The sequence below is a fragment of the Abramis brama genome (assembly GCF_963993115.1).
Source record: "Abramis brama genome assembly, chromosome: 24".
In the NCBI taxonomy this organism is placed as follows: domain Eukaryota; kingdom Metazoa; phylum Chordata; class Actinopteri; order Cypriniformes; family Leuciscidae; genus Abramis; species Abramis brama.
Window position 1 is genome coordinate 9,956,237 of NC_139986.1, and position 22,528 is coordinate 9,978,764.

Sequence of the window (22,528 nt, forward strand, 5' to 3'; positions counted from 1 at the left end):
CAAAGAGATCATACTCACTGCATCAGGACAATGTATATAAAATGACTGCATGCTGCAACATGCCCTCACTGCACTGTAGCAACTGCAGAACAGGCTTTAGGTTACACACCAACATTAAACAAAAAAATAAATTAAAATCACCTATCACTTTACACCCATCCACATACCTGAGATTGGACAAATAAGCGACCCAAACTACACAACTCCATCAGGAAAAGACAGAAAAAGGGACAGCAAGAGAGTAACCAGAAACCACTAAACAAACTCTGCTATGGGTGTCTTGCTTTTATTATAAGTGCAATCATGATAATGAGTAACCAGCCGGTTTCTGACACAGCTGAGTCTATGGGGAGATTATTCCCATTCTCCACCAGGGGGAGTAACGGAGGGAAATACCCAATCTGCTACATCTAGAAGGTCAGAAAATCCAGACTCAGCTATAATTTGTTAATCCGAAACCCACCCGCCCCAACCTGCTGACAGAAAAGTAATGGCTCCTGCAGGTGACATGCTTACCAAATGTTTAACAGTGTTGTGGCTCTTATAAGTCAAGTATGTCTGGGCTCTGGAGGTTAAATTTGTGGGTTTTTCAAAATTTCTGTACAGTCAATAATGCACCTGCAACATTCATATTTAGGTTTAAAACATTTTGCCATATTCTTTTATATTGCATGCTTGCTTGGCCACTTGATGAGAGACTTTAAAGTCGCAGACATAACAGGGAGCCAACTTCTCAAAATTTTTGAGATGTCACATTCTGTGACATTAAATCTGAAAGCAATTTCCTTGTTGCTGAGCCCTAATCTTAGTTTCATTAGGATGACTAATAGAGGATTCTCCAGGTTCATAGAGCCACGCACAACATCTACACTGTCTTTAAGTTTGTGAATCAACCACTCAAAAATTACACTGGTCAGACCTGTGAAAAACAGAACATGCACTGCTTTGCTCTTGATAGAGCTAAAGGAAATTGTGTTTTTATGAGTGTTGCCTTTAGTTCCTCATTCTCAGATTTCAGTTTGTTGATCTCCAAACGCAGGTTGACACACTCTGCAGAAAGTTGTCTGTACTTGTGTTTCAGATCATCATGGAAAACCTTTGGGACTGTGGCTTCTGAAATAGAGATTAGATTGTAATTGACTTATAAAAGATGGGTAACACTTGTAACGACACTGACCGTCTGTCCGGTCAGATGTTCTGAAGTAGCGAATCATGATTGTTCTTCTCATGCTGACTAAATATGAACACTACACGTTCATATTCAGAAAGCCCTAATTGACTAGCTTTCTGACACAAGTCTCTACAAGCAGGCCCTGGTTAATGTTTTACCCGACCTAATGAAATCAACGAACAGGCCCCTGTTTGTTTCTCATACTATCACGTGCTGCGACCACAATTCCCTTACTGTGTCTAACGTTTGTTCTTTGTGTACTGAAGGAAAATTGCAAGACTTACCCCATTCAGTTGTTTTGGGACAACTAGGACTATCTTGCTTCTCTCAGCAAAATTATATGACGCCTCAGGCTGTCAAGTTAGTCTGCCCACAGAACTACCTTTGTTTTTGCCGAGTAACACATTCTCAAATAGCCCCCAACCCCTCACGTGGTATGCACCACGAGATGCAACAGATGCCGACCTCACAGATACACACACATACATATACACACAAACATCCGTTGTGTTTAACTTAATATCCTTTTAATGTATGTAACTCAGACTGGTATCTGAACATCCTGTATGTATGTGTGATTAATGTTGTTTTGATCGTATAGTTATGATCTTCGAGTGTTGGCTCTGTATTTTTCTCTGAAGAATGTTCTCCCAGTAGAACCGCATCCTGTAACCCGATCTCATTGATAACGGGGGCGCAACACATTAACACACACACAATCACGCACACAAACACATGCAGAAACCCACCACACAAGGGACTTTTACCCATAACGTCACTTTTCGATGTACTATGTTTATAAACCATAGGAAAGCATGTATATATATCCTATTGTAACATTAATCGAACTGCAAATGCCTATACTAATGCATAATGTATCTTTGCATTACTACAACGTCTATATTCTATTTCTGATATCTCTGTAATCCTCTCCAGCTAACGGAGTGGAATTCCGATAGCAGAATGCAGTAATGTGCATTGTTTTATACATTTCATATTTCTTGAGCAAATCTTCTCAAGTTAAATCTCCTCATGACTCATTCCAGTGGGCGTCGTCCACTGGACAGCGGAACTTCTCCCTTTTAAAATGCTCTGAGCTGATTCGTCCTCCACGCAATGGAGGCGTACACGGGACACTGATAAAAAGTCCAAACCTTCATTTCTCACTCTCTTCTCCCTCCTCAAAAACTTTGGAAACCCAAGTCTGGACCGGCTTCGGCCTGCTTCTCTTTTCTTCTCTTTTATTTCTTTTTATGTTTTTCTATAGTCTAGTTTCGTTTTTCTATTCGCCTCTGTTCATTCACGAGCTGAATGAACTTAGCCTGAATCATTCCCGGCAACTTCACCTCAAAGAAAGAGACTCTTTGAACCTCCCACGCTCGCGCTCGCATGGAAGACACAGCACGCGCACGCCTCCCCTCAGACGACACGCAGGACCCTGTCTTCCTTCCTCATACAAAGAGAACCATATGCAATGCAAGTATCGATTATTGAATTGAACTTTTAATGTAATTTCTTTGTGGTCTCTCGAGGGTTACTGTCTGTGATTTTTGCCATAGCCTACTGCGATCTCTGATCGCAGATTTTTCCTTTCACTTCCGATCTCATCTCCCATCCTCCTCTCTCTCTCTCTCTCTCCCTCATTTTCGTTATTCGTTTAGTCTTGTATTTTGTTTACGTGTCCTGTACATACATATTTACTCGTGTAAATTGTAGTATTTTGTATTCCTTAGTTCCATGTATTAGTCCAATTATTAAAATTCCATATATACTTGATTGATCCTGTCTATAATTCTCACATTACGAGTCCCTGAAATGTTTGATCTAGCTACAGGCTTTAAAATTTGATTATGGTCTAGTAACCTAAATTTTATAAGGACAAAAAGAATGGTTTCATGGCCAGAAGCTATTCCTTTTTGAAATTATAAGAAGTGATAACTTTATTGAGAAGGTTAGTAAGTTAATCTATGGTCGTTTGCGGGACAAACAACTGTTCGATAATTACATTAATTTTCCATTAAGGGTTATCTCATAGTCGATCTGAAATAGGATCATTGATATATGAATGATGAATTATAATTCGTTGTGATTGATTATTCATATATACAAATCGATCTATTTTCAACTTCGAATAAATTAATCATATTCATGATTAATTATTAAAATTCCCTATAGATCATTTGAGCTAATATTAATATTAATGTACAACCCATTGTTGCTACACACTTTAGAATACTGTATCTTACTTACTGCATAACTAATAAGGAATTATTGAAGAACTAATAGGTAATTCTTCATTAACTACTTCTTCACTACTGTTAACTACTAAGGAAGATGCGTTAACTAATCAGTATGTAATAGAATTGTATGATTGTGTTAAGTATCAGTTAGTTAATCAATAACTAATGAATTGTCATATATCCTGAAGAACTACTATTAATTATCTACTAATTAAGGTTCAAGAAAAATAACTTTAAAATAACTACTAATGAACAGTCATACAGTAGTTACCGGTACTACAATAATCCAGGTTTTTTTTCAGTGGAGTGGTGGATGAAGTACACAAATCAAGAACTTGAGTAAAAGTACGGATACCCCAATAAAATATGACTTCACTAAAATTATAATTAGGCCTATTCATTTTCAAATTAACCTTAAAAGTACAAATGTAATTAATTTTTAAAGTACTTAAAAAGTAAAAAGCACTGATCAATGTTTTTTTGTTTTTTAGACAGTTTTATTCATTCAGCACTAATAAGAAAGATAAGTGCAGACATTTACCTATAGGCTATATATTGATCAGCAAATAAGCAAACTTTTTATTTCATTAGCAAGACTACATTTTACAGTGATTTGGTGATCAAGACTAGAGTGCGGGCATTTGCATCCTCTTTTGGAGAGTTCTCAGCGCCGCCAATATGGTGCATTTCTTCGGCGAAATGCAGGTTTGTGTACGTTTCATTTAATCTATAAAATCATTACTGTGCCGTAAATCATTTTATTCTAAGCAAGCAACATACAAGGACGCGATGTCAGTTAGCCTACCTAGCTAACGCGTTGGTCTTTTTTGCGTGATGGAAACGCCTGATCCCTTGCATAAAACAAATAATTTTATTTCTAAAGATACTAAATCTATTTACATCAGATGTTAAAATATGTTCTCAGAGCTGTGCACTGTTTGTTTATGGGCAGGTTATGGAGTCACAGCATCTTTCGGCGGCGGTCTGAAGTTAGCAGTTTCCCCGCCAAACACGAGCCCAGCTCCCGCAAGAGATCCAGCACTTTTACCGTGGAAACGGGAGAACAGAGACGGGTGATTACACTTTGGAATAGTTTTTATCTGAGTTCCAAGAGTTTTCAGATACGCAAAATGAACTGAGTTTTCAGATACGCAAAATGAACACACGGATCGATTAACCGTGACAAAAACAAAATAAAATAAGCTGTATTAAGAAATGGCCTTATCTGAAATAAAGGAAGATATCATGTACCCTAAACGAGTCATTGTCATGTATTTTACAAAGGTTAAGATGATTACGTTAATAGTGGGGTTTTTTTAACAGTAAGTTTGATTTGAGTGGGAAGTATGTGGTAATTCTTTATTAATTACTAATGGGTTCCCTATATTTTCACTTTAGAATACTGTTTCAGGTTCTAAGTAATTCCTGAAGAATTATCTAATAATTATTTATTAATTACTAATAGGTTCCCTATATTTTCATATTTAGAATCCTGTTTCAGGTTATAAGTAAGCTAATTCCTGGATAATTAATTGGTAATTCTTTATTAATTACTAATGGGTTCCCTATATTTTCACTTTAGAATACTGTTTCAGGTTCTAAGTAATTCCTCAAGAATTATCTAATAATTATTTATTAATTACTAATAAGTTCCCTATATTTTCACATTTAGAATCCTGTTTCAGGTTATAAGTAGGCTAATTCCTGGATAATTATTTGGTAATTCTTTATTAATTACTAATGGGTTTCCTATATTTTCACTTTAGAATACTGTTTCAGGTTCTAAGTAATTCCTGAAGAATTATCTAACAATTATTTATTAATTACTAATAAGTTCCCTACATGTTCAGTTTCCCTCAGTCGTTGCCTCAAACACATGAATTTACTCAATGGCATTCTATGCTGAGCAATACAGACACACAGTACTGTATATACAATATAAAAACTAATCTGAGGTTAGTTAAGGCAAGGCACTTGAGTGGGGTTCCTTTCTGAAGTTTATTTCTTACAGAAAAACACTCACAAAACCACATAGGCCAAAACCTCTTTAACATTTATATGCATTTGTTAAAATTGTATTTTCTTCTATTAATAGCATTAGTAAATAAGGAAGGTCACAACTCAATGTAGTTTTGTATGTAGTTTAGTTACTTCTTAGTTATTTTTCTTGAACCTTAATTAGTAGATAATTAATAGTAGTTCTTAAGGAGATATGACATAATTCATTAGTTATTGATTAACTAACTGTTACTTAACACAATCATAAAATTCTATTACATACTTATTACACTGTTAGCCCTTGCTGTATTTTCTAGGGTAAATAACTGTAAAATAGACAGTTTTTTGCTGTATCATCTGGGAACAGTATTTTACTGTAATATGAGGTGCATCTTTAAGAATTTATGCAGCTCAAATAATAAATTACAGTAAATAACCCTATGTACCCATTACAGGTACCAACTGTAACATTAATCAGTAAATTACTGTCCTCCGAAACTACTCGAGTGCATTACGTCACATTATATCGTGAAGTGTAGACAGATTCAGGCAGAAACCAAGGATTTATGCATTAACACACACATGCACGAACTGACTGCCTTATCCTAAACGCGAAGGCGTTGCCCCTTTAAGGCAACCTGGCGGTCAAGTCATAGTTGTTTACGTTTCAGCGTGCATCGTTAATCATTTCAGTTGCTACGTTCTCAAGTTTTAAGCCCTAAAATGGAACCTTCCACAACTAGTAAGTAACGTTAAACTGTTCAAATATAAGTGAGGTTTCTAGAATACTTTATGTGAAGTTAAATCGTTATTATTTGTTCTTGGACTCCCTTGGTTCCAGAAAGCTGTTGGCTGACTTTTTAGCCTCTCCTCACAACTTTCAGTTACATCCCTTGGTGTTGCACAATATTTAATTGATAAATAATCGACCAACCCAACTTGTTTATTTATTTAGTAATGTTTTATTTATTCATTTAATGGGTTAGTCAACATTTGCCACAATGTACAGATGCAAACTCTGCAATGTGCCTTTCCACCAACTAAGCGTTTTTTATGCACATATAAAAAGACACCAACATAGAGCAAATTTTCAATATGCCTGTGGAATGCAGAAGTGCCCTTGTACATTTAAGAAATTCTCCTCGTTTAGGTCTCATATGCACAGAAATCACAGGCAGTCACAAAAACAAGATAATGTTACACATAGGCATCCACAGGCGAACCTCCACTGTCAGGTCCTAGGGTGTGAATTTGTGGCTAGTAATTTTTCAGAGCTGTGCTTCCACTTGCGAATTCATATTAGAGATGGTAGAAAAGTTTGCTGTCCAGTTGAGGGCTGTTGGAAAAATTTTAGAGTGAGAACATCATTCACCACTCATATATCGCGGAAGCATAAGCAGCCAGGTCCAGTGCAGCAGTCTTGTCTCCACAAACTGGGTGAGACAGCAACACCAACAGATCTGTCTCTTGATGGTCAACTACCTCCTATAGACCTGTGTGAGGTACCATCTACATCATCTTTTCAAAGTCATGTAAATACTGATGAAGAGCCTTTTTTACATAACTTGGCTCTGTTTTACCTAAAGATGCAAGGCAAAATGTTGTTACCTGCCAGTACAATTCAATCAATTATCGAGGAATTTCAAGCAGTTCATGTTGATGGAATGCAGGCCATGCTTGTTAGACTAAAAGAAAAGCTGCTGTCATCATCAAATATACCATCATGTGACATAGACAAACTTATTGATGAACTAGTTACACAAGATCTTTTAACTTTGTACAATGAGGGTCAGTTAAAGTCTGACAAAACCAGAAAACACTTCTTCAAACAAAAGTTCAACTTTGTTGAGCCAAAACAGATATACCTGGGCACTGACACAGCTGGTAAAGAACGCTTTTGTCAGTATGTGCCAGTTAAAGAAACTCTTGCATCTCTGTTTAGGCAAACATCAGTGAGGGAACAGTACAGCCAGTCAAAAATGCTTGATTCTGTTGACAAAGTGATGGAGGATATAAAGGATGGCACATGCAGCAAGCAAAATGCCATCTTTCATGAGCATCCATCATCAATATCAATTATGTTGTACCAGGATGCATTTGAAGTCGTAAATCCACTTGGCTCGGGTAAAAAGAAACATAAAATCCTGGCAGTGTACATGACCCTAGGTGAGATTCTGCCACAGTACCGTTCATTAGTTGACCCAATGCAGCTTGTTTTACTGTGTAGAGATGAGGACTTTAAACAGTTTGGTCAGCAGAAGGTCTTTTCCAGCCTTGTTGCTGATCTAAAATATTTAGAGGATTCTGGATTTCAGTCTGTAGATGGCACTATTCTTAAAGCAGGGCTAATTGCCATTTGTGGGGATAATCTTGGGTCTCATTGTATAGGTGGCTTTTCTGAAAATTTCAGTACCAACAAGTATTTCTGTCGGTACTGTCTAATTGACAGAGACACTTTTCGCCAACAACCTTTAAATCTTGGCCTAAAAAGAACAAACAGAAATTATGCGCATAGTGTTGATCAGCTCACAACTACTGATCAATGTATGGTAGATGGCATCAAATTCAATTCAGTTTTCAATTCCCTTAATTCTTTTCATGTGTGTGGTGGACTACCTCCATGCTTAGGACATGATTTATTTGAAGGTATTGTGGCTAATGACTTGGCAGTTTACATAAAACATTTGGTCACTGCAGAAAAGCACTTCACCTACAATGAGCTGAATAGAGCCATTACACAATTCAGGCATTTAGGAAGTGACTCTCACAATGCACCATGTGCTGTTAAAGCAGATGGACGACGACTTGGTGGTTCTGCTACACAGAATTGGTGTCTCTTGAGGCTCTTACCAATTTATGTAGGAAGTAAAATTGAAAACCCAATCGATAGTGATGTTTGGCAATTGTGCCTTAAACTGAAAGAAATGGTTGAGTTGATTTGTGCTCCAAAAATTAGTCATAATGAGATTGGCTACCTCAAGTTTTTAACACAAGAATATGTCTCTGCAAGAAGCTCCTTGTTTCCTTACGAGAGTCTGAAAGCAAAGCATCATTACTTGTTGCACTATGCAGACCTTATACTACATTTTGGACCATTGATTCGCCTGTGGACCCTCAGGTTTGAAAGTAAACATTCATATTTTAAGAACTGTGCAAGAAAACTGCACAATTTTTTGCATCTTTGTAAAACCTTGGCAGAAAGGCACCAGATGCTGCAGTCCTATCTAGCTTGTGGCCAGTTATTTCCTCCTAAAATTCAATCTGTCAGTGAAACTCATGTACACAATGCCCAGTTATATAATACAAAAATACAAACTGCAATAAGGGAAGCTAACTGTGTCACTCAAAGTACTTCAGAGGTATCAGGAGTTGTTTATAAAGGAACCAAATATACCAATGGCCTTGTTGTTGTTGTAGACAACAACAGCTGTGGGTATATCTTTGGAAAAATATCACTGATACTCATTAGTCCAACCGATGTCCACTTTGTTGTTGAATTGTATGAATCGGTGCTTTTGTCTGACCTTGGAGTTCACTCTCTGCAAAAATATGATCCGAAGTATGTGTGTGTTAATGCTGACAGTCTGTTGGATTACTATCCCCTTCCAGTGTATAAAGTGGCAGGCCTTTCTGTGGTGTCATTACATCACTCAGTGTGTTCTTTTTAACTTCAGACACAGAGCAGATACAACAAGAAATCAAAAGAGTTCTCCCAGAATTAGATGTCAACAAACTTCAAGATGTGGCCAATCATCTTTGTTTTGTGGTGGGTGTTCAGAAGACACAGGATCTTGCGCTAGTAGAGGTAACAGATCTTCAGGACTTCTTATTCCCTATACAGTGTCGAAAACTACTAATGGACTTCAAACAAAGAGGTAAGACAAAATATGCTGCTAAACCATGTTTTTGCTCATTATTTTCACCATTATGATCCATTACATTTTATGCTGTTTTTTTGTAGAACACTCATAAGAGAGAAATAATTTACATACAGCTGTTCCATGTATAGTCAAAAGTTATTATAAAAGTCCTACAGAATTTTTTAAAAATGTTAAAAAAAAATGGTTTCACAGACTATCAGGCATGTTTGAGCTGTTTTAACTGAAATCAACTTGCACTGAAATACATTATCTTAAAATATGTCAGTGCCATTTTTTTGTCTTATTTTTTTTCTAAGGCATGTTTATAAAATCTGGCTAAGCCCTGTCTGTGAAACCATGCCGTATACAACTTTTCACTTTGTTTCTCTGTATTTTTCAAAGCGTCTAGAGGCCAAGTGGATGAAACGCCAATTGAGATCACATTCACTCCAGTACCACCACACGACTCACTATCTGAACAGCCTTCCACTTCTTACACTCCTTCAAGTTCTGATTGGCTCAGTATATTCCAGATTCCTTGGGAACGCATGCCTGCAGCCCTTCTACAAGCAGCATCCAATAAGGAGAAGGCTCCACTTGGACCGAGGAGAGAGTTTGTAAGAAATGTTGTGGCAGCCATGAGAGAACTGTGCCCAAACCCAAACTTAGCTGACTGTGGGGAAGTAGCTAAACAAATTTTTTCTAAACATTCTTTAACATTCGGAGACTTTTCAGAGGAAGGGGAACAACTGGGAAAAGGCTATAGTTCACTTCAAAGACAGCTGAAAAACAGAGTAGAACATGTTAATAGAGACAATGTAGCACACAGAATACGTCAACCCAAAAAAAACACAGCAGAACAAGAACTGAACAGCTGCACAGTCAAAAAAGTTAGATGTAAAGTTGATAGTTATGGATGCATTAATTGGCAACCTACCTCCATGCCTGATGGAGAGACCACAGAATCTCTTGAAATGAAGAGAAATGTTCTATTAGAAAAGTTTCAGTATGGAGGCCCACATTCTACTGAATTGTCTGATGTGGACAACCTAATGCAAGAGACTTACATTTATCAGCGACAATTGATTAATTCATGTCCCCCTCCAGCCATTAGTGACATAGAAGTTGAGTGGCCATATTTATTCACTAAAAGAGGCTTATGCAATCATTTTGAAACTCTAACAGGGATTGACATAAGCAGTCGCCTCAGTGAATGCCTGATTGGCAAAAGCAATAGGATTGTCAACTACTTTCAAAAACAGACATTAAAATGGAATGCAGAGGTCCAGGCTCTCCTAAAAGAAATTGAAGCCACACCAGCAACTAATAACAAGACTGCCATATCAGCCATCCTACTGACAATGAAATACTTCAAAGAAAAAGAAAACTCTCTCTTCATTTTAGTAGATGTAAGTAATTATGACATTACATCACTAATAAAGTAACCCATTAAAACAATAAATGGAGTCCTGGTTTCACAGATATGGCTTAAAATTAATACTAGGACATTTAAGAATTTTTGATAAACATGCTTAGAAAACACTGGTGTGTATCTTGAGACAAAACAATTGCACTGACATATCTTAAAATATGTCAGTGCAAGTAGCTTTCCGTTAAGACAAAACTTTTTTAATGTAGCCTATCCAAAATAACTCAATTTCTTAATAAGATTAAACAAATAAATAAAACAGACCAGGTACATAGATTACACTTACATTAGTATGTGGCACAAATAGGTTTCTAACAACATGGAGAGTAAAAAAAAAAAAAGTTTTTTACATTTTGTGTATGACTATCCCTTTAATGACTCATTTTTATTTAAATAATTAAATAAAACTATTAAAATAACCTTTTAAATGGAAACATTGCTAAGTTTTTGCTAAGTAATCTTTTATTTATCTTGTTTTCAAGGAAACTTCCACTAAGATGTCAATAGAGACTGAGCAAACCCTACCAACCACACCAAGGTTCATCATGCTTGGTAAGCATAAAATATATAGTAAACAACCTATATGTTTCTTTGCAGTTTTTATGGTGACTTTTCATATTTCAGGTGATAAACTTCTAACTTCATCTAAGTGGATGGTCAGCATTGAGGGGAAAGTCACACATTGCATTGAAGAGGAGCTGGATTTTGCTGCAGCACTCTCTGCACTTTTTGGTTGCTTTTATGTTTTTAATATTGAGTACCAGGAGTCAGCCAGTGCCACACTTGAGCTAATTCAACGGTAAGTGTTAAAATCATTATGTCCAATCATGGTCTTATTAAAGGAATGGCTAGTCCAAATACACATGGGAACAACTACTGTTTTTAAACTTTTTTTCCAATATGTATTTGTTGTTGTACTTGGTTCTTATAATACAGTTTTATTTTTATTTTTTTACTAACTGATAAAATTCTAAAATGTATGTTGTCTGATTTGATGATTAGATTCTTTGTGAGAATAAATCCTGAGGGGACAAAGTGTGCTGCAAAATTTGGAACTAGCCGCAAAACTGGGTCTACAGTTAAAAGAAAGGTTCAAATTGTGAATCCACATGTCCATACATTTTTGCAGAGCCTTACCGAATTTGAATGGAAAACATCTAATTAAGTAAGCATGGGCAGCATTTATTAAGACTTTCATTATAAAGATATAAACTGGTAATTTTTTTTTTAATTATTACAGGTTTGGAACAACATGTGGGTCAATGGTGACTGATTATTATATTTTTGATGGTGTATATTTTTATTGTTTTGCTTTGTTTTGTTTTTTTTGGTTATACTTTTATATTGTGGTGATATGATGTAATTATTTTGCCAGTTATGTAGGAAATATGCCAGATAAATTGATAGAATTCCCTAAAATGCACTGGCTTTGTTCATTGTGTGTGTGTGTGTGTGTGTGTGTGTGTGTGTGTGTGTGTGTGTGTGTGTGTGAATGATAAAGGAAGAAAACATTATTTCTATTTGGTTATATTTTATTGTAAATATAGATTTTTTTATTTGAATTTGTATTTAAAATATGCTTGATGAATTAAGTTACTAAAATACACTGGCATTGTTGTTTATTTATTTAACTTTTTTTGTTATATTCTTAAGGAAATAAGAATGCTTGTATTTTGTTTATAATTTTTACTGAGGTTGTAAGATGTTATTTAGCCAATTGGCCATGCACTGGCTGTGTTTTTTGTTGTCAGAGTGATTACAAATACAACTTAAGAAAATAAAAAGTAAGCCAAGAGTGGTTACTAAAAGAAGAGAAAAGTAAATTAATATCCGAGTTCAGAATTGCTAAGTTAAAACTTTTTTTTCCATAAATGATCCAAAAGTGTTTTCTTTTTGTTAATTTTCTCATGTTGTGAATACGAAAAATGTATGCTGTATTTCGAATGTTATGTTGCCTTTAAGAGAATAGGCTTGTTTGAGATGAGCAAAATCTGCGCAGAATCGATCACCGGTGATCAGCGCGAGATGCATGCCGGTTAGAAATGTGTCCGAGACCGCTTGCTCTGATGTCATGCTGACATATGTCAAAAAACTCTAGCGACCGCAAGGCGCACGTGTCGGATTCTACAGTCGCGCGCATCATCATTTTCTTCTGTCAACTGTAGAATATCCTCAAACTTCTCCATATCCCTTTAGTTTTGAAGAGTACATTATTTTTGGGGGGGCTAGATAGAAGTATGAATCACTAGCATTTGTACGGAAGCATATTGCATTCACTTGAGGAAAAAAAAAAAATCTACTCTGTTTTTCTGAATTAACGAGTTAATTATCTCAGAATTACGAGATAATTTTTCATGGAAAAAAAGTTTTTGCTCTGTTTTTCTGAAATGATCTCAGAATTATGAGATCATTTTTCATAAAAAAATATTTTGTTCTGTTTCTGAATTAACGAGTTAATTATCTCAGAATTATGAGATTAATTCATTAAGTCATTAATTCAGAAAAACAGAGCAAATATTTTTATTTCAAGAAAAAATTCTCATAATTCTGAGATAATTAAGTCATTAATTCATAAAAACAGAGTAGATTTTTTTTTTCCTCAAGTGAATGCAATATGCTTCCGTAGATTTGAAACTCGTTACGAACTAAGAATACTAACCTGTCCGAAGCCGAGCCACCTCCAATAGTTGAGCCTGGAGCAATGAACACCGACATTCGTTTGGATGGGGTAGAAGTAGATGGGCCCTTCTCATAACTACGGAAAACAGAATAAACATACAGCTCAACTAATCACGACGTCATCTGGACTATCCAGTACTGTACCAGGCATAGGGGATAAACAATATGCGTCTTTTGACCAACTTGCACAAGGCAAAATATAGCTAAAAATTCCGTGCAATTTATTACGTTTGGTCGACCAACCTGAACCCACAAAGCATATTTTTTACTTTCTCTTTTGCAGAGATCACAATGAATGTTTGCGAACATTAGGTTGTTACAATATTTTCCAGCAGCACATGGAATAAAGGAACGTCTGCTTGGACTAATTTAGCTAGCTAACGTTTGCATAACGTTAGTTCTCATGTTGACCTACTTGCAGAAATAAATCATACTCCTAAATCAATGTTATTATTTTTTTTATTTAATAAAGTAGGATCAGCTAACAAGAACAAATAATGTCGATATCTAGCAAAATAACAATCTAGCAGCAGTACATAGCTAGAGCACTCATTGACTAACCTGATAAATGAGGTATTACATTACTGTACCTGTCCAATAGAAATGTGGCCAACTCTGCATCGCTCTTCAATCCAAATGAAAACTTCATCTGCCGCCATCTGACAAACGCCAGACCCAGATTTACTCTGGTTTTACTCCGGGCTTTATCCGATGCTCTCTTTGCATTGCTATATTTTCTTATCTTATTTTTTTGGCAAGCTCCGTCGGTAGTAGGGCTTGCGTCCGCCATTACTTTAACAAAATATTGGGCGTGTTTGTAACTCTCAGTGTACCTGCCCTCAAAGCCTGTCATTGGCTATCACCTCACACACATCCTTACAAATGTGTGCAGCGATTTACAAATGCACAGAAAGCGGTTCACAAATAAATGCCAGGCAGAGTTGTGTTTGTAAAATAAGAAAAATATTTGTAAATATTTCATTTATTTGCAAATCTCATTTTATTTATTTGTGTATTTTATATTTTTTTGTGAAACTCTTTACATTTATTTGTGGATCTTAATCTATTTATTTGTGAATTGGATACATTTTTGTGAATCTCTTTACATTTATTTGTGAATATTAATCTATTTATTTGGAATATTGCAACAATAATACCCCCATAAGTTTACTGCTGAGTGCTGACCTATCAGGAGAGAGACGCGAATGGGGAAATGACGTCAGCAGCGCGCGGAGAGAGAAATTAGTTGTTAGCACAGAGAAATCGACAGAGATAATTCTGAGAGAAAATAACAGTGATTGTGATTCAAAAACTAGACAAAACGTCTAGATATATATATTTATTTTATTTGAACTGAACTATATTTTGCTGTTACGAATGATTTTGAGTTAGTTAAGTGTTTTCATTGTGAACACGGCGATGACACGGACTGAACTCATTTGAACCGAATCTTGATTAAAACAAAACCTTCAGCGGATTCACCTCTTAGTTTTCCCCGGACAGAGGAAAAGACTGTGCAAGATGACAGAATGAACTGACATCGAACTCTTTTCTCTTCTCACTCGACAGTCGTGTATTTTTCCCTTTCACCACGACAGTAGGCCTGAACTGTTGCATCTAACCATTCACTGGGGTATGGACGATTGTTTTTTTCTCTCTCTTGAATTCAGAAAAAAAAGTGATTAAAAGGAAATAAATAGGCTAACTTCTATAAGAAAGAGATTAAAAGGGGATAAATAACTAATAATTCTAACGAGGAAAAAACAGAAACCATTTTATTTAATTGTTTTATTTTTCCTGCATTTATTGGCAAATCTGTGGTTTCATTGTTATTCCATTGACCATCTTTCTTTTCTGCCATTTCTGTTCTTTACTGAATGAGAGACAATTTGTTAATTCAAGTCATTCATATTTTTTTCCCTTTTATATAAATTTTGCAACATTATTCTAACTTATCTTTGTTGTCTGTCTGTTCACTTAATATCTCACTGCTGCTCCCTACGAATCTAGAGTACTGGTCCACGTATCCTCTTGTATGACTTACCTGGGTGCCCATTAGGCCGTGGTGTCCTGGTGACCTGAAGCAGGCGCTACATTTAATTTTGTGATATATTTCGTGTTATGTATTTGTTTATCCAAATGAATAAAATATATTTGTATGAACATTTTATATGCTTTCTCTGTTTTTTAAGAAAATAAGAATATTGCATCATACAGTAGTAATTCTGGTGTTACAAAAATATTATATACAGTAAATTTATATGCAGTATTATACTGAGTGGTTTTGTGTCATTACAGTAAATAACTGCCAACACTCCTGCCAGTTATTCACCGTAATGGTTCAGTTACGGTAATTAACTGGCAACAGTGTTGCCAGTAAGTCACCATAATGATTCAGTTACAGTAATTAACTGGCAACACTGTTGCCAGTTAGTCACCATAATGGTTCAGTTACAGTAATTAACTGGCAACACTGTTGCCAGTTAGTCACCGTAATGGTTCAGTTACGGTAATTAACTGGCAACACTGTTGCCAGTAAGTCACCATAATGGTTCAGTTACGGTAATTAACTGGCAACACTGTTGCCAGTAAGTCACCGTAATGGTTCAGTTACGGTAATTAACTGGCAACACTGTTGCCAGTAAGTCACCGTAATGGTTCAATTACGGTAATTAACTGGCAACACTGTTGCCAGTAAGTCACCGTAATGGTTCAATTACGGTAATTAACTGGCAACATTGTTGCCAGTTAGTCACTGTTAAAGATTCATTACAGCAACTAGCTGGCAACAGTGTTGCCAGTATTTTACTGTAAAAAAACCCGGTAAGGGCTAACAGTGTAGTTAACACATCTTCCTTAGTAGTTAACAGTAGTGAAGAAGTAGTTAATGAAAAATTACCTATTAGTTCTTCAATAATTCCTTATTAGTTATGCAGTAAGTAAGATACAGTATTCTAAAGTGTTACCAAAAGATGCACTCTCACTTGTTTTAGTTTAGCTTTTCTCTATTATTTGATAGATGTTTTCAAACAGCATGTGCTAAACGGAATAATGTTCAACTTCATTCACAACACAGTTCTGCTGTTTTGAACAATATATAAACATGATGACCTGATTCATCCTAACAATGACTGCCCTACATTAGTTAAAATATTAGTAGTTCTTACCAGTGTAAGGACCAGCACCAGGCTCCATTCTGCAGTCATCTGAGGACAGGCAAGCTCCTCAGGATTCTGATGCCACCTCATCAGTAACTTCTTTGGACTGCTGTACATCATCTGGTGGTCTGTGGGTGGTTTCATCCCTTTTTCTTTTCCTCTTACATCTGATACTCAGAGATGAGATGCATGCAATGTGATTACAGTTAGCTAAATAAGGCGAAAGTGACAATATTTACCTCTCAGGTTTTGCATCGCCTTTGTTTATTTCACACTGGGTTGAGTAGGAAAAGACAGAAAGGACAAAGTCGGGACTATTGAAGTCCATGGATACATTTCCTGTACAAAAAAACAGTGTATTCTAGTGATTGACAGTACGATAGAGTGTAACAGCTAACTTAGCCTGAGTTTGCTATAACGAATTAGCCAAATACTAAAATTACTAGCCAAGTACTAACGTTACTAGTCTTAGAGCTCAAACATGACAAACTGGGGCTCAGGTCAGGAAGCAGACAGACTGGGTAAACCAATCATCTGCTAGCTGTTTCACGTCACAGAAGTCAGTCCCATCACATATAGACTCTTTTACCTAGATATCATCATATAGAGACTGTGTCTGTTCCCTGAATTAGGAAATACAAAAAACTCCCAAACCTATTTAAGGGTAAAAATTTAATTGATGTTCAACAAATTAGGGATGCGTCGATCTGATACTCAGTATCGGTATCGGCTCTGATACTCCCATTCTTTGCCGCTTCGGGTATCGGTCAGACTAGACCGATCCAAATCCGATATTGTGCCTATACTATTCTGTGTTATTTTTAAGCCCCACAAAAGGCACAAAAACATTATAAAGCACCATAAAGTTTTCGTGCACTATATTATATAAGTGTTCTGAAGCCATTCTATAGTATAATGTGAGATAGAAATGAATATTTAAGTCGTCAAATTCAAGTTCACGTAAATTCTTCCCTCCACTGTGGCTGTCAGTCATTCTCCATTCTGCACTCAAACAGCATGTCGTGATGAAACTCTCTCCAAGATGATTCAATATTACTATTATTATATTTGATCTGTAGATAAAAGTCTATGGTTTCACATAAAACAACTTTATCTTGCCGGACTTTATTGATGTATCTTAATTAAGTTACTTTCTACCGGGTGTCTGTTAGATCACAACACTGAAGTAGAGAGCACTATAATTGTTCTTCACGTGCACAGTAACTGAAATTTAAAACTGTTAAAAGAAAAGGCCCAATAATCTATTACATAGATAGATACTATATAATACACTACGCAATAATACGTCTTTCCTTTGTGCGGGCATTGTGGACTCGAAGCACTGCACGCTGTGACTCCATATTGCTTCAAGCGCATCAATCTGGGCACGGGATGCGAATAAGCACTCTGTGCCGCACTGTACAGGAGCCTTTCATATTATAATACTTTTGCGCAATGAAAGATTATTAATAGCCTTTTTTGTTCTGTACTATCTATCACATGTTGCTGTCTCATTTAACAGCTGTGCTATACATTTTAAAAGATGTCTTAATTTTATAGTATATATAGCTTACTTTTTTTATGAATGTATTTTACAATAATACAAAGAGCAATGTGTAATGTTTAACCAGATTTAGTGCTACACTTTTTGTCTCTTATTTGTTCCTCAATAAATAATGTTGTTCAGATTTTATACAATTATTTGTACACTCATTATTTTTCTAGAGTACCGTTTACTGCTGAATTATCTACTAATCTAGTTTATAATAGAATTTTTGTCATCGATTATGATCATATTTATTTATTTTTATAATGAAGTTGTCTGTATTTAGTTGATTGTGTTTAACACACAAAAGAGTGATTATCAGTTCAACACACAGAGTTATAGAAATTCTACTTAATTTAAAAAAAAAAACTGCGCTGGTATCGTATCGGTACCGGTATCGATCAATACTCAGAATTTTTGGTATCGGATCAGATCGGTTCTGAAAAAAATGGTATAGGTGCATCCCTACAACAAATAACAACATATATGTAAGAGGTAGGACATTAGGACCCAGTAGACACCACCTCAGAGCGCGTCATTGCTCAGCCGGCTATTTAGTGTGACGTAGTCACAGAGCGACAAGCCAAGCTAGCATTCCAGCATAGTGTGTCGGTACAGCGTGGGGAATGAAAGCACCAGGATCGATGGTTCAAACCAGTGCTGTTGTCATTGCTTGAGGCTGGAGATTGGCCAGTGGACAAAACGGTTGTTCTGGGCAAAACGGTTGCAGGTACCAAGTTAGATTATGAAATGTTGTGAATGATCGTAAAAGCTTGGCATATTGATTTTGTATCTTCTGTCATAGTAACACAGTTTGAGATTGTGGTGAGGATGCATCCTATTTTGTCACGGTAACGCAGTGCGATTGTGGTGAAGACGCATTGTGCAAACATTTGTTTGCTATTCAGGTATGAACATGCCTATAACTATTGATTGTATGTTGTTACAAAAGAAACCTATTTCATGACATTTTATTATTGTTATAGGACGTGTGTCCAGTCACTGTTTTTCCTATTTAGTTTTAGCTATACAAACTGCCTACCATAATTTATACGACTGTTTGCTGAACGCCCTAGGGGTATGTGAGGAGGGAGAGAGAGGGAGAAGGTTTGAGCTTTTACATTGTATGTTTTTTTTTTTTTCTTGTTTTGTTTTTGTCTTGACTCTCTCTGATAACTCATGTATACATGGTGAGGTTCTTTTAATTGAAATACTTGGGCAATGTGTAGTTTCCTAAAGGGACAAACGCCTGCAGTGGTGTGTGTGTGAAGTGAAGGGGGGATATTGCTGTGAATCACGTGAAATATTTAACTGGGTTGTTTCACCTGTGTATTCTTCTTAAATTATTTATTAAGAGTGACGTGTGGTGTGCTTTATATTCAGACACGTCTCAGGAGGGAAACTCCGTACACACCCTTAACCATTTGGTGTTTTGATTGAGAGAAGTTTCATAAAGTATTACAGTTGTCTTTTAGAATTGTTTATATAATTGAACTATTGTGAAATAAATAAATGTATATTTTTTTGACACACCAGCTTCCATCTACATCCTTTAATTAGGGTGGCTTGCGTGCCACCGGGTAGTTCTTTTGAACTGACTATTTTATAATTATGGGTCTTTGATTTTAAGTAGTATTGAGAATATATGAAAGACCCCTGGTGGTCACATATATAATACAGATGAACAAATGATAAAGCTCGGGTTGCTGAATATTCAATCCCTTACGTCAAAAGCACTTATTGGTAATGATATGATTACAGATCATAACCTAGATGTGCTGTGTAGATGTAGATGGCTGTAGATCATGGTGGTGCAACCGATGCTTGGCGGCCTCTGTTTTTCAATGCTACAAATAGTTTCGTCCCTGCCCTGTAAAGCAAATGGGCGAAAACTAGTTTTTTAACCACAACTTTCTATTGGACATTTGTCAGCGCTGCGGGAACAGGCAATCGAAAAACCTAAATCGGCTCAGCAAGCTCAAACTTCTACACCAAGGCTGCACAGTGGTGACGTCTGGTTCACTTGGAGCCACCGTGGCGAGGAAGCACTACCGCCGACGCTGTGACAGGACACGTAAACAGAGGAAGCGAGGAGGCCTTAGCGCTAGTCTAAGGGCTAACCCCTGCAAGCCGGATGTTCCCTCGGTCCTGTTGGCAAATGTTCGCTCACTGGACACTAAAATGGACTACATCAGCCTGTGGAGATCGCTACAGCGTGGAGTAAGGGACTGTGGCTGACGGAAAAAAATACCAGACTCCGGAATTGAGCTAGCGGGGCTAACACTCCATAGAGCGGACAGAGTGACGTCAACATTGGGTAAGCTCAGAAGAGGAGGCCTGGCTATTTACACAAACATTTCATGGTGCTATGATGCTAGGATGATTTTTAAATCCTGTTCTCCTGATGTGGAGTTTATGACTGTGAAATGCAGATCTTTTTATTTGCCACCTGAACTGGCAGCAATTTTTTTACTGCAGTGTACTGTATGTTCCTCCAAATGCAGATGTGAAGCAGGCTACAGGAGAACTTTACAATACTCTGAGTCAGCTACAGACTACCCATCCATATGCACTTCATATCATTGCTGGAGACTTTAACAAGGCTAACCTTAAGTCTGTTTTACCTCATTTCTACCATCATGTTACATGTGCAACATGAGGGAATAATACACTTTGGGCCCTATCTTGCACACAGCACAATTGACTCTGTATACCGACGCATGTATCATCATCAGCGGACTTTTCCCTCGACAGATGCACGTCGGTAAATTAGGGAATGAACTTGCGCTCCCGGGGGCGGTTCAGCAAAAAGAGGAGGCATGTTCCGGCGCAAACGTTCCCTGTTGCTATTTTGCAGTTCCAGAAAACAATTCCGCCACAGACCAGGAAAAACCTAGTCTAAAGTCAGTGGCGCGTTTTCAGTGGCGCATTCAGATGCTATTTTAAGGGTTCATGCTTGGCCATAATGTAGCGTGTGCACAACGCGCATACACTTTGCTTCTCTCATCTACACACAGATGCAGCAGTTGCCATTTTTGCAAACCATACATAATTAGAAGGAAAAATATTCCACATGAGGGAAATCATTGTGGTGTCCATGAAGATGTGAAAAAATAGGCGTAAATCTAGCTTACACATTTACCAAAATTATTATACGCCTGTTTAACCGAAACTAATTTGGGTGGGTTTCTCCCATCCCCATACAATGTCACTTCTCTGTCTTTTATGGCCCTGACAAGAACGTCGGTCTCCTCGGCTGTGAACCGCTCCTGGCGTGCGCCTGGCAAATCCGCCGTTATAATTGCAATCCGCCATGGAACAAACGCGCCTGCTCTTAAAGGGAATGTGAGATGGCGTTCTGATTGGTTTATTTCACGTTATGCCCAAACCACCTATGAGTAATGTAGCTACTTCAGACCAACCCATTTTAGATTTGCGTCGGGTGCAAGAGTCATTTATCCCACCAGTATAATAGCAACAGCGCCCAAGATCCGCCCACAAAGTTACTTGCGTTTCGCGTTTGATACTTGTGTTTCAGATCGTTAAAATAGGGCCCTTTATCATTTATACACAAATATCAAGAATGCATATGTTGTATTCCCATTACCTCACATTGGCAGCTATGATCACCTGACTATTTCGCTGAAGCCTGCATACAGGCCTAGAGTGAGACAAGAGCCAACAATGATATTAGAGTGTGGCCACAGGAGGCATTTCCATCCTTACAGGGCTGCTTTGAGTGTACACAATGGAGCATCTTCAAGGAGGGAGCAACATCTGGGGACTGTATAGACCTAGAGGAATATACAGAGACTGTGTTGGGATTTATTAGCAAATGCATTGAACTAGAAAAAGTTGTGTCCGCTCAACTGGGCTCTTTCTTGCAAGAAAATGATATCTATGAAAAGTTTCAGTCAGGATTCAGGCCGCATCATAGCACTGAAACTGCGCTCGTTAAAATCACAAATGATTTACTTTTAGCTTCTGACCAAGGCTGTATCTCAATACTAGTTTTATTTGATCTAAGTGCTGCGTTCGATACTATAGATCACACAATACTCTTAGATCGACTACAAAATTATACTGGTGTTCAAGGACAAGCATTAAGCTGGTTTAGATCATACTTATCTGACCACTACCATTTTGTCTATTTGAATGGAGAAAAATCGATCATAACTTCAGTAAACTATGGAGTGCCGCAGGGATCTGTGTTGGGCCCTCTATTATTCTCAATATATATGATACCACTTGGAAATATTATAAGGAAACATGGAATTAGTTTCCATTGTTATGCTGATGACACTCAAATATATATTTCATCACGGCCGGATGAAAACGCTAAATTATCCAAATTGACAGAGTGTGTTAAAGATATAAAAGATTGGATGACGCGTAATTTTCTTTTATTAAATCCAGACAAGACAGAGGTAATACTTATCGGTTCAAA

The 22,528-nt window shown here is 36.9% G+C and overlaps 2 long non-coding RNA genes across 2 annotated transcripts in view; both read left to right on the top strand.

Moving 5' to 3' along the window:
- LOC311075301 overlaps positions 1-4,658 on the top strand; it is a 54,309-nt gene extending 49,651 nt beyond the window's left edge. Inside the window, exon 6 of the long non-coding RNA XR_014604460.1 lies at positions 4,364-4,658. This is a non-coding gene — a long non-coding RNA (uncharacterized lncRNA). The remainder of the gene's footprint in view (positions 1-4,363) is intronic.
- Positions 4,659-18,637: 13,979 nt separating this feature from the next.
- On the top strand, positions 18,638-19,750 carry LOC311075165. The gene is made up of 3 exons (XR_014604428.1): positions 18,638-18,811; positions 18,887-18,989; positions 19,068-19,750. It is a non-coding gene; the product is annotated as an uncharacterized lncRNA (long non-coding RNA).
- The last annotated feature ends 2,778 nt before the right edge of the window (positions 19,751-22,528 follow it).